The following is a 12,266-nucleotide window of genomic DNA, read 5'->3' as shown; positions in this document are numbered from 1 at the left end:
TTTTCACCACATCTGTGAATCTTTTCTGTGTTTTTCCTCTTTTCCTCCTTCCTGCAGCTCCATCTTCATCATTCTGTGTCCAGTATATGTGAACACGTCCAAAGCATCTGAGCCTCATGTTACCCGTTTGTGTGAGTTACGCCTGTCGTTGTGTTGTGGTGTATAAATAAGGGGCAGGAGACAGCGCTGGATCTCTGAGTTCTTTACTCTCAATTTCTGCAACATCTGCAACATCTAGAAATGCAAACCTGTGAGCTGTGTGTGTTGTGCGTCTGCTCGGCCACCTCTCCTCCGGCCATGCTGGAAGCAGCTGTGCGTTTGACAGTTTTATCGACTCGACAATAATCGAACAAATTAAATGTTCAAAAATATCAACTTAAGCACTTCAAAGTCAACAAAAAGCTTAAAACAATGAAATAATATTTCACTGACAAAACAACAGCTCATAAGAACGATACACAAAATAATACAGAAACAAACAAATAAAAGTTATTAACCAGGATCCATGTTTTTGTCACAAACACTGAATCAGCTGATTCACTCTTTATGTTTCTGAGTTTGTTTTGTGATTATAGTTCTGGTTTCTGTTTCTGTGTCTTCACTGTGTCCCACGTCTCCTTACTTTGGACTCTGTGTTATATTTCCTGTTTTACTTTGACAGTCCTGTGTTACTGTTTCCTGTCTCGTGTGTGTAATTGGTCCCAGCTGTGTTTCCCTCCTGCCTCCCGTTCCCTGATTACTAAATTGCGTCCACGCCGCCGGCGCTCCTCTCCACAGCTGGATTCCAGGATTTCAGAGCATCCAGCTGTGGTGAGTGATGGAGACACTTTCTCTGCTCCCTCAGTAATCAGGACAGTTTATTGAACATCAGAGGACATAAAGGACTGTTTTTCACCTGCCCGTTCTGAACCTGGACATTAAAGACTGCTGGCTTCAAGGACATTAATCCCAGTGTCAGCCAGCCAATAACAGCCTGTGTTTTTCAGCTCTTTAGGAGTCAGAAATGAGAAAGACACAGACTGCTAACCGCTCCCTGCAGGAAATAAGCTCCGCCTCTTCCTGTCCTGTATATGAGTGATTTGATTCTGACATGAGACACAATGAGTTTTCTGTTTATTGTGACTTAAAGCGAGCAGCAAAGACACTAAACTGTGTGTTTCCAGCTGAAGCTGCTTTTTGTGTTGCTCCCACAATCCTGTCTAAAACAGTCAGTGAGGAAAACTCAATGTGACTTCAGAGTGACAGAGGTAAGCGACTCATGTTGTAACTGACGTCAGACGCCGGAGATTTTGGAGGAAAATTAAAGTGAATGGTAGTTTAGAATTGAACAAATTCCTTTAAGCTTCAGTATTACCAAATACACTTATCAATAGTCTTCTAATTAACAATATTTGTCTAAATCATCTCCAACACCCTGGAGAACAACGGGGAGAGTTTAGAGGCTCTCCAAGATTACATTGATCAGTGCTTCCAGGATCTTGTGATGAAGAAGGCTCAGAGTGCAAAAACTTCATCAAAACCCACCTGAAGCTGCTGGAGGACACGGTGAAGAACATGGCCTTTGATAGAGTGCATCGCATCGGCCCCATGCGGGCTGCGACCGGGAGACCACGTCCTACTGTGGCCAAGTTCGGCCACTTCAAACAAAAGGAACAGGTGAAAAGTCTCCGTGTCCATCAGTGTTTCTCCACGTCTCTCTTCCTTCTTCGTGTCATCTCTGTGTTTCCCTGCTGCCCTCATGTTTTCTGCTTTGTCTGTTAGTTTGTCCCAGTTTAGGTTGATGTTCGCTTCTTCCCTCACCTTTGTTATTTTCACTGTAAATAAATCTCCACTCGCATCTCCACCGCCGTCTGCATCTTGGTCCTCATTCACTCCACCACACGACTGCTGCCCCAGCCGTGACAACTTTTGATGTTTCCTCTACATTTACCTTTAAAAATTATTTACTTTACCTTCTTTGGTATCATTTGGTATCAGATGGCCGACTTCTACATGGCCACCATGGTCACCACCGAACTTGAGGAGTTTGCCCCCTCACATATACTAATGTGCCACAAACAGGACTTTAACATCACCAACCATTCCTATGTTATTACGGTGTATCCATATAACTGGCCCACCCTGTACAGTTATGCTTTCATTTTGACATACTGTATTAACACAATTCAGGGAGGATTCTAGGATCAGAGCTTCGGGGGGCTGAGCACCCAGAGAGCTGCCCAGCCAGCCAAGATACACTTTACTCGTCACAATGAGACTTCTTCCCCGTCTCTGTCCCTGCATCCTCCCTGTCCTCATGTTGTCTTCGCCTCCTTTATCAGTCATCATAATTTTACCATCTCTGTGCAAGTCTGCAAATTTCTTTATTAAATCAAAAGATTATTAAATCCATCAAGTCTCTCTGTGTCTGGGTCCTCGTCACAAAACATGACATCACTGTTTTGTACTTTTTAACAATTTAATCCCACATTTGTGAAAGAAAAGCAAAACACTTTTTTGAAAAGTCTGTAACAAAACCATCAATTCTGATCAAGGTTATTTAAATGCTGCCAAAGAAGAATGGATTGGAATAAAAAAAATACATATCCTAACCTTAATTACTGGAGGAGAATAATGAATGATGCTCATAGTGAGTAAGAAGTAAACTGAGTGCATATTTTGGACAGAGATTCACTTTTAATGTGTTTGTATAATATAATACAGATGCATAAAAACACTCCTGAAACAGAATAAATTATTACAAATAAATTATTACAAAATATTAAAAAATATTATGGATACTTTTGTTGTTAAAATGTTACCTCTCAACCAAGTTCTGCCTTTTATATTTTTAGTAGTGTGTCACACAAACAGCAAATATTGTCAAAAAAAAGTAAGTAAGTGCTGAAGCACCCCAAAAATGAACCAAAGCACCCCAAAAATGAACCAAAGCACCCCCAAAAATGGGCTAAAATCGCCCCTGTTAACAAATAATAGCCCAACAGTCACTTTTATGCTTATTGTAGCTGTTAGCTAAAAACACTAATTTAGCTTAGTTTGCCCTGAATTCAGCTTTGACGAACATGATCGACTGTTTCCAGTAGAATTGTGGGCGACCGTGGCTCAGGGGGTTGGGAATCGCATCTGTAACCGGAAGGTCGCCGGTTCGATCCCAGGGCTCTCTGTCCTGGTCGTTGTGTCCCTGGGTAAGACACTTTACCCTACTTGTCTACTGGTGTTGGCCAGAGGGGCCGATGGCGCGATATGGCAGCCTCGCTTCTGTCAGTCTGCCCCAGGGCAGCTGTGGCTACAACTGTAGCTGCCTCCACCAGTGTATGAATGTGAGAGTGAATGAATAGTGGCATTGTAAAGCGCTTTGGGTGCCTTGAAAAGCGCTATATAAATCCAATCCATTATTGTTATTAGAATTCCTCGTTGTCATCTTGTTCCCTCTCAGAGCCCCGTATGCTTGCAGAGACCCCTACAGTAGGGAAATGTGCCAAAGAACGTCCAAAACATTGCATTTTAGGTTTATTTATGCCTTACACACAATCCCAACTCTTTAGCTAACTTAACAACTTTGGCTAAAGTCTATAGTTAGTCTTACTCGTTTGTACAACATTTCTGGATCGCCACTGTTTGAAATGATATGACATATGACTCTCACTGAGACAGCAAACTTTGTAGAAAACACAACACTTCTGATTCTCTATCTAGCTGTTTGGTCACAGCTGTAGATTACATTATAAGTGGTTGTTCACTCTTGTCAATAATTACATTTCTAAATTCTATTTGTGCAGTTACATGTAAACAAAGTCCAATATTGTATCTAAATGATTGTGTTATGGTGGGACAGTTTCCAGTTTTGTTGTATTATTGTACTAGGTATGACTGTGCAAGAGTTATCTTATCTTCCTTGCTTGCACCACACTCTTTGCAGAAATGGTGCACAGCAGCACTGCATCATGTTATTGTGTTGTATAATATACCAGAACTAATACAAAGCAACATCCATGTACACTATAGGTCGAAGCCAATGTGCCCAAATGGGACCTCCATAAATGGTAAGGGGCGCAAAGGCACTTTAAGACCAGTGGGCACACCGTCGGTGCACATCCGCTCGGATGCTTTTTTCTATTCATTTATTTCCCTGTTTATTTATCGATGCACAAAAGCAATTATCTCAGAGACACCATCCTCTTAACAGAGACTCAAATCAGGAACCTGCAGATTATTAGTCAGCAGCTTTAACTTCCTGTCTTTGTCTCACTAAACCTTCCACGTGGAAACTTGAGCTGCCCACTCAAGCACAGTAGGCTTTAACTGGCTCTGCTCAAGTCACTTCAGTATCTGAGAAACTGTCTCGATGCATGCCAAAGAACACTTTGACAATACGCTTGTGTTGAGTCAAATCCACCACAAGCATATTCTATGGCAGTTTAATTCCACTCCACATAAAAATAATCACGTATTATTTCCCCCCACCACACTTCCTGCCAGTAGCTGGTGCCCCCACCCACAGTGCATTAGTGGTTCTCTGTGTTTAGTGGCTCACTCTGGGCGGCTGCTCGGTGGGGCCCGGCCCCCTGGCTCTGTTGGGCCTGTGCTGCGGGTGGGGTGCCCTCAGGTCTCGGCCCTCTGGGCCCATTTACTGCTCAGTAACATTTAATATCTATTATTTACTACTACTTACTAGCCTACTTACTGCATATTATTGGTTGTTGCTGTGGGTTCCCCACTGTGTTGGTTTTTCCTTGTGTTTTTCAGCAGATGATGAAATAGATTTTCAGTATTTTTTCTCTCTTCCTCTCCATCTATTTCTCTTCTTCTCTATTTTTCCCTCTTCTTCTGTTAACTTTCTCCCCAGCTTATCTTTTTTCTTCTTTCCTGACCCCCGTTCTGATTCTAATGACTCAAAATAAAGTAAAATCATCATCAAATATGACTATCAAGTGGACCAGTATAGCAAAAACCATAATGGTGGCAGAGGCCACAGAGCCAAGTGGCAGGATTTTCAACGTTCAAACCAGATAAAAAACAGAAATTAAATGGTGTTAAAAGCCATGAATTAAGGCAATTCATTCACAACATAATTACAAGTTTTACTGGACGTTAATATTTTTCTCTTTTTTCAGTGCAAAACAAACTAACAGTACACATGATGCTGGCAAGTTACAATGTCAGTGTCTTTTATAGATAGCATGTCTAGCATCATAGTTTTATAGATCACGTAGTCAGGGTAAAAACTCCATCTCTGATTATTATTGTACATGACTGTGACATGCAGTGGCCTCAGCATCATGATGAAGGCGACCGGAGGAGATAGTTTGGTAGACATCAATGTTTTGCCGATGAAGGCTCATGTAGCGGTCCTCTTTGTCCTACACAACAATTTACACTGTCATTTACATTTAATTAAAGTGCAGCTTAAAACACAGACATAATGCACTGCAGCCTCGGCACAATTAAGTGTAAAACAGAACTATGGAAAACTGACAAACATCTGGCGAGTTTCAGATCCTGTTAAGTTAGTTAGACCTGATCTGTTTTCTCTGTTAGGATAAAAACATCAGAGGTCATGGGGTGAAAAATACCTCAAAAACAAGACTAGCTATGTCTACAACTAATGTGTGGTGTTTGAAAAGAACCTATGAGATACTTTGAACACCACAGTGGCTGCTGTATGCAGTAATGTGCTCAAGTGATTTCAAAGGGTCATTTCATGAGTTTAAGTGCGTCAGTAAAAGTTTTCACCTGCGAGGATTTCTCCTCAGGCTGTAACCACAGGTTATCACAGCCACACTGATGAGTGAAGCAGCAGCAGAAATGATGGGAACTGTAGCCATGAACTTCATGCCAGAAGAATCTCCATCGTCTGTTGAATGTTGCCACACACAACAAAAAAACTTCATTTTGAAAACATGAAAAGTCACGAAATTTGCATTAACCTGTTATATTAAAGTGGAAAACATGTTTATCTTTTCATTACATTAGAGTTACAATTGCATCATTCAAACATTTCACTGATGAAATAACAACAAAGTTGTGATTGGAGCAGTTTTATAATGAAATTTTAAACAAATTAGCCAGAAGAAGAGCTTAAAAACATTCCAGATGTTCATCTCCTGACTGAAACCTTTCATTAATCCGCTGCAGGCGGGAATGACGACCTCAAACCATGTATGACAGAAAAGAAAGTGTTAACGCAGTTCCAAACATCCACCTTGAATCTGCGGTGTGGGTATGAATAGAAAATGTTTTTACCTCTCACAGTCACACTGAGATGGAGAACATACAATCCACCACGAAATCCACACTCACAGGTGTAGTTCCCACTGTCTTCAGATGTTAAGTTGAGCAGGTGGAGAAACACAGTCTCATTTTCTTTGATCAGTGTGAACCTGGAGTCACAGCCATGAATAAAGCCTCGTTCGTAACGATAGAGCAGACGACACTGTTCTCCTCGGCTCCTCTCTGTGCTGATCTCACACAGTATCATCACAGTAATATTCAGAGTTGTTTTGCTGCATATTTGAGTGGAATCGGGTTTCTTTCCAATTGTCTTCACAAGAGTCTCTATAAATTGTTCCAGTTAAAATGAAACAAAATCGGGATTATAGTTTCTATATATTTGTTGTTGTGGGAAAATCAATCACATATATTATTTCACTAACCTAACTAAAGCTTTCTTCTTAAACACCTGGCTTTACAGCTTTTCTTTTTTAATTATATATATTTACCTTCACTGCTAAAAACCACAAGCAGAAGCAGGAGAAAGCAGAGTTTCCGTGCAGTCATGCTGGTGAGGAAGTAACTGTGGCTGACAGTGTGAGGTAGACTATAGTGAAAGCAGGAAGACTTGCACCCTCCTTATTTCACCTCTTGTGTCTACACTGAAACTTTTACTATGTCTAAAATAGAAGTGCATAAAAGTGGAAGGACAGTAGAAGGTAAACCACCAACATTGTTTAAGCCAGACTGATCTCTCTGTTTATCTGGATGGACATTGTGTTCAAATTATGATGAGATGTTTGTTCAAAAACAAAACTAGTCTGATACAAAGAGTCATGTTTGCCACAGTTTATTGTGTTTGTATTGTATTAAATCTGAGAGCCTGAGTTGGAGTATTATGACTGAATGGTCTCCATTACTGGGAAACAACTATCCAGTGTGAAAAGATGGACGTTTATTTTAATATATGAATATTATTATATTAGTATGTCACCTAAAGTTTTATATACTTTAAAATGTTTCATAGAGCTTTATTATCCACTCCCACAGTTCCTGCGCTTCTTGCTGAGCGTGTCTTGTTGTCGTGTTGATGGTTCACTGAGATGATAGTCTGGTAGGAATCACTCGATGGCTGCTGAAGGTTTGTATAGGGCTGATCTGGCTCATCGTCATCCTTTAGAAAAGTGAAATATTTTAGGTATTAATCAAGTTCAACCCGGTCTACCCACACACTCTATTGATCTTTAAATCTCTCCATCTGTTGCCTGGATTATTTAATGTTTCTGCTCATTTCTGTAAGAGCTTCTTCACAAAATAAAGGACACTGAAGTTGGCACTAATAGTATTATAACACTAATCTGTAATTATCTATGTAAGTAGTTAACATCCTAAAACATAAATGTACATGTTTTATGTTTACTGGCAAACTTTTAACTAGCTGCTGTAGATCGTAGCAATAAATTGCTCACCAAACCGTTGGGATTTTCAGGTACAGACACTCCAGATGTTCCTGACCTTAAGCAGCCACGTTGATAAGAAAGGATGTCAGCATTAGTGTAACACTATTCACATTCAAACAGAGAAAAATCAAGTCAGAACATCTACATTTATATTATCTTCTCTCTTAATAATGATAATTATTTTTGGAAGGATAAAAAGTGTTCATTCTAGACATGATGTTTAACATACACCGAATTCTCATTTATTGAAATGCGATGTTTCCTTTTACTTTCTCTACATCTATATCATCTTTGAATTACTGCAGCAAAAATAGTCTCACCCATTACTTTTCCTCCAGTAGATAAATCCCACGATAACTCCAGTTATAAAGATGATCACAACACCGGGCAGATAAACGGAAAAAGATTTGTCTGCTGAAGTGTGGGCCTCGTTTGTGTCTAAATCATTGAAAAGATGCATTTGTCAGTAAAATCATTTACTTTCATTTCCTGGAAATCAAAACACAAATCAAACACAGTTTACGTCTACTGAAACTCTGAGTGAAGTAATGAAACCCCAGTTTTATAACCACAGAGCTTTAAATATTGTCACTGTACTCTTTTCTTTTGTCTTCTTCTTCTTTTGCATCTTTTCTGAATATTACTATGAACTGAAATTGGTCCAACTGCTTATATACATTCACTGGCCACTTTATGAGGTATACCTGTTCAGGGTGTAACACAAATATTTCAGTGTTCAGTTCATTTGTCAATCACATGTCAGCTTCATCTTCCTGGTTAAATAAAGGTTAATAAAATAATAAAATGTCAGCAAATCAATGCTCAAACAGAGCAACATGGCACATGTTACTGGTCCCAGTGCTTCACAAACTGCTGATCTGCTGGGATTTTCCCACACAATCATCTCTGTTCACAGACAATGGTCTGAAAAATAGAAAATATCCAGTGAGCTGTGATTCTCTGGGTAAAAATGCTGTTTACACATCAAACCTTGAGGCAGAGCGGACCACACTGGATATCACTGCTGTCCTCTAACAACAGCAAGCTGAGGCTACAGTTTGCAAGTCTGGACAACAGAAGACTAAAAAAACGATGCCTTGCCCGATGAGTTGATTTCTAACAGTTCAGACTGCTGGTGGTGTAATGCTCTGTGGGGGATTTTCTTTGCAAACTTTGGACCCTGTAGTAACCACTGAGCATCATTTAATTGACAAATGACGAATCTGCAGCAACTGTGTGATGATGTAATTTCAATATGTCTTGAGAATCTTTGAGGAATGTTTTTAGCGCCTTGTTGTGCCACAAAAAATGAAGACATGTTTGATGGCTGAAGGTTCAAAGATGTACCTGATAAATGAGTCAGTGAGAGTATTTAAACTGCTGTAAGTGAAAATAAGAAGAAAAGAAATGAACAAATTACAAGAATAAAAAACACATAAGCAGGTCAATACAATGCTGACACAGTGCTGAATAACTGTGTCAGATAAAGAAACCAAAATGCATTTACCTTCCACAGTGACACTGATATGGACAATATATGTCCCTTCAGTGTTTGTACACTCACAGGTGTAGTTCCCACTATCAGCTGGTGTTAAACTGGTCAGCTCCAGAAAGGCAGTCTGATTTTCTTTTGTTATTGAGAACCTGGGGTCACATTCCTGAGTAACGTTCTCTCCGTGTCGATACAGCAGATGACACTCTCCTCCTGTGTCCCTCTGTCTTTTGATCTTACAGATAATCAAAACAATAGTAGTCTGACTTTCCTTGTTGCAAATCCGAGTGACATCGTGTTCTCTCCTGACTGTCTTCACAACAGTCTCTGTAAACAGGGACAGCAAAATACGGTAAATACAAGATTCAGCCTGTGTCAGAGAGGACTTTAGTTTCTATATTTTGTGAATGTTAAACCATCTTTTTAATCCCATAATAATGTGTTTAGTTTAAACTAAAAGCAAGGAGGTTATAAATTTAAAAATATTAATAATGCATAATGAAAATAGTTTCCTTGTATTACCTTCAGCATCATGGGACACAGCTAGTGGTAACAGCAAAATCAAGCAAAGTTTTGATACGTCCATGCTTGTTAACATGTCTGTGAGCCACCGACAGTGAAGAGGAAGATGTGCGGAAAGAAACAAGCTGAAGCTTTCCTGGCTAAGCAGACGTCAGACTGTTGCCCTTCACGGGGCAAGTGTGAAATGATGTAAAAAGGAAGTGTACTGACAGGACTTTCATATTAAAAGGCTGTAAAGTTGAAACACTGTGCGAGCTCCCACACAAAAAGAAAACAAGCTAGTTTTTCTTTATCACAGAGGAATTATTACACTGCTAACTGTCATGTTCGCTGAAACTGAAGGATGGATAATATTGTAAAAGTAACAACAAAACTACCATTTATCATAACATTATAAGTATTTTAAACTAAAATAGCGTGTTACGTCATCAAACCGCTTCATCCAATCACTCAGATACTTACAAAGTTTTGACTGCATTACCTTTAAAATTTGTACGAAGATGAGCATAAAATGAATAAAACTGACATGCTTGCATTTGTTGTGTAGTGCAACAGGTGTATGTGGCTGAGGGATTCCCATGATGCAATGCGTATTTCTCCTTCAGTCACCTTTCTCGCTCACTGTGTGTTAATGCAGCTCTCTGCATTGAATCATACCTGTTATTAACCTCTGTCTCTCTTCCACAGCGTGTCTTTATCCTGTCTTCCTTCTCTCATCCCAACCAGTCGCAGCAGATGGCCCCGCCCCTCCCTGAGCCTGGTTCTGCTGGAGGTTTCTTCCTGTTAAAAGGGAGTTTTTCCTTCCCACTGTCTCCAGACTGCTCACTCATAGGGAGTCATATGATTGTTGGGCTTTTTCTCTGTATGTATTATTGTAGGGTCTGCCTTACAATATAAAGCGCCTTGAGGCGACTTTATATTGTTGTGATTTGTCGCTGAGAAAATAAAATTGAATTGAAAATTGAATTGTGAAGGCCACACCAGAAGCCACACAATTGGGAAGTCAGTAACATCAGACACCAGCATCTTTATTTTAATTTTAATGCACATTTCCACAAACATAAATAACGACACATGTCCCATAAACTATTTCTGGTTAATGTTTTACTGGTGCTGGAGGTCTGTTGGACTGCTGAGGGTAACTGGAGAGAAAATGCTGTGTTTTTTTCAATGCAGCACAGCTATCACTGCTACAGGAAGTTTTGTTTACGTCATTTCTCATTGGGGGGGGGGGGGGGGGGGGATCTAAACCATTCATCTTAAATATGTTATTTGAGGTTTATTTGTTTTTTTTATTTCTGAGTTTGATATTTGGTCAGTTTTGTGTTTGATTACTTTTAATTTGAAGTAAGTATTAAATTAATAGTTGGTTTTCATTCTTTCTTTTTAGATAATTTTTTCTATTCGTATCCCCTCGTGTGTTTAACTGACCAGTTCTGTCCAATTTACTTTGGGAAATATTTAATCTGAGGTAAACATTAAATTAGTAAATACAACAACACTGCTGAAAACTCTAATTTAAATAATTACTACTGATGCACCTATCAAATAAACTAACATTTGCACAGGTGTTGAAATGCTGGACTCTTCCTCTCCTAAATCTGTGGCAGAGAAAAATGTTGCAGGAGTGTTTTTCTTTTTTTTTTACATGATATGTAAGAAAAATAAGAAAAAGAAAGAAACCCTGTGATTTTAATGTGAATGCATTACTGACATCTTATCCAAACACACATTGTGCACACCACTTTATCCCCTATTACAACTGCAGCTTTTATTAGTGCATGTTCACGGGACTTCTGATTCTATAGGGTCTTGACAAAAGTCTCTGCAATCAATTGATTACAATCAAGTGATTCAATTGAAACATGGAAATCAGCATTTCACCATTTTATACTATACATACATGTTTTGCTTTCAAGACTGGACAGGAGTGGCATGTGGGCGGCATTGTAGAGTGTGTTGACAGGAGGAAAACTTACACGCTCAGTAAATCACCCCCGTCACTACCTAAACCTCAAAGTCTCTAAACAGGAAGTGCATCTGCATGAAAGCTTCTGTTTTATATGCAGACAGATGACCTTTTGATGTAAAACCTTTCTCTGTATCTAGAGAAACACTTTAACTATATATTCAACTATATAGTTTAACATTTGGTCCGTAACTATCATTTAAAAACAATAAAAAGGTTTAAAAGAATATACATATAAAGACTGCAGGTCAAACATCGTGCAGCAATGCTTACAATAGTCTTGCATGGTTAGCCAGTTAGACAGATGCAAATGTTAAAGTGCTAAAACAGACATGTAAATAAAATACAACATCATGTTAGCAGCTTATTGGTATTAATGTCTCTTAATAAGAGAACTAACTGTCACACAGTGTTGTTGTAACTTAATATCGTAATGGTGGTAGTGCAGTGGCAGTCTCCGGGCAGTCTGTGGTCAGCTTCAAACCACCCGTCTACCTGCAGAGAGCGTCTGTTGTCAGATGGGGGCAGTGTTACAAATATATGGCACAAACGGTCTGTGGGCTGCTGTTGTTGGTCCATCAGCCAGCCATGGAGGAGAGTGAAGTTATAACAT

The 12,266-nt window shown here is 39.4% G+C and overlaps 1 long non-coding RNA gene across 1 annotated transcript; it reads right to left on the bottom strand.

Moving 5' to 3' along the window:
- Positions 1 to 7,269: 7,269 nt before the first annotated feature.
- Positions 7,270 to 8,422, bottom strand: LOC308394328. The gene is made up of 3 exons (XR_013971196.1): positions 7,991 to 8,422; positions 7,680 to 7,725; positions 7,270 to 7,384 (listed from the first exon to the last, which is right to left on the bottom strand). It is a non-coding gene; the product is annotated as an uncharacterized lncRNA (long non-coding RNA).
- Between the last annotated feature and the right edge of the window lie 3,844 nt (positions 8,423 to 12,266).

This window comes from Rhamphochromis sp. 'chilingali' (assembly GCF_963969265.1).
Source record: "Rhamphochromis sp. 'chilingali' genome assembly, chromosome: 3".
NCBI lineage: Eukaryota > Metazoa > Chordata > Actinopteri > Cichliformes > Cichlidae > Rhamphochromis > Rhamphochromis sp. 'chilingali'.
The sequence above is the reverse complement of the archived record's forward strand: the minus strand, read 5'-3'. Positions and strand labels throughout refer to the sequence as shown.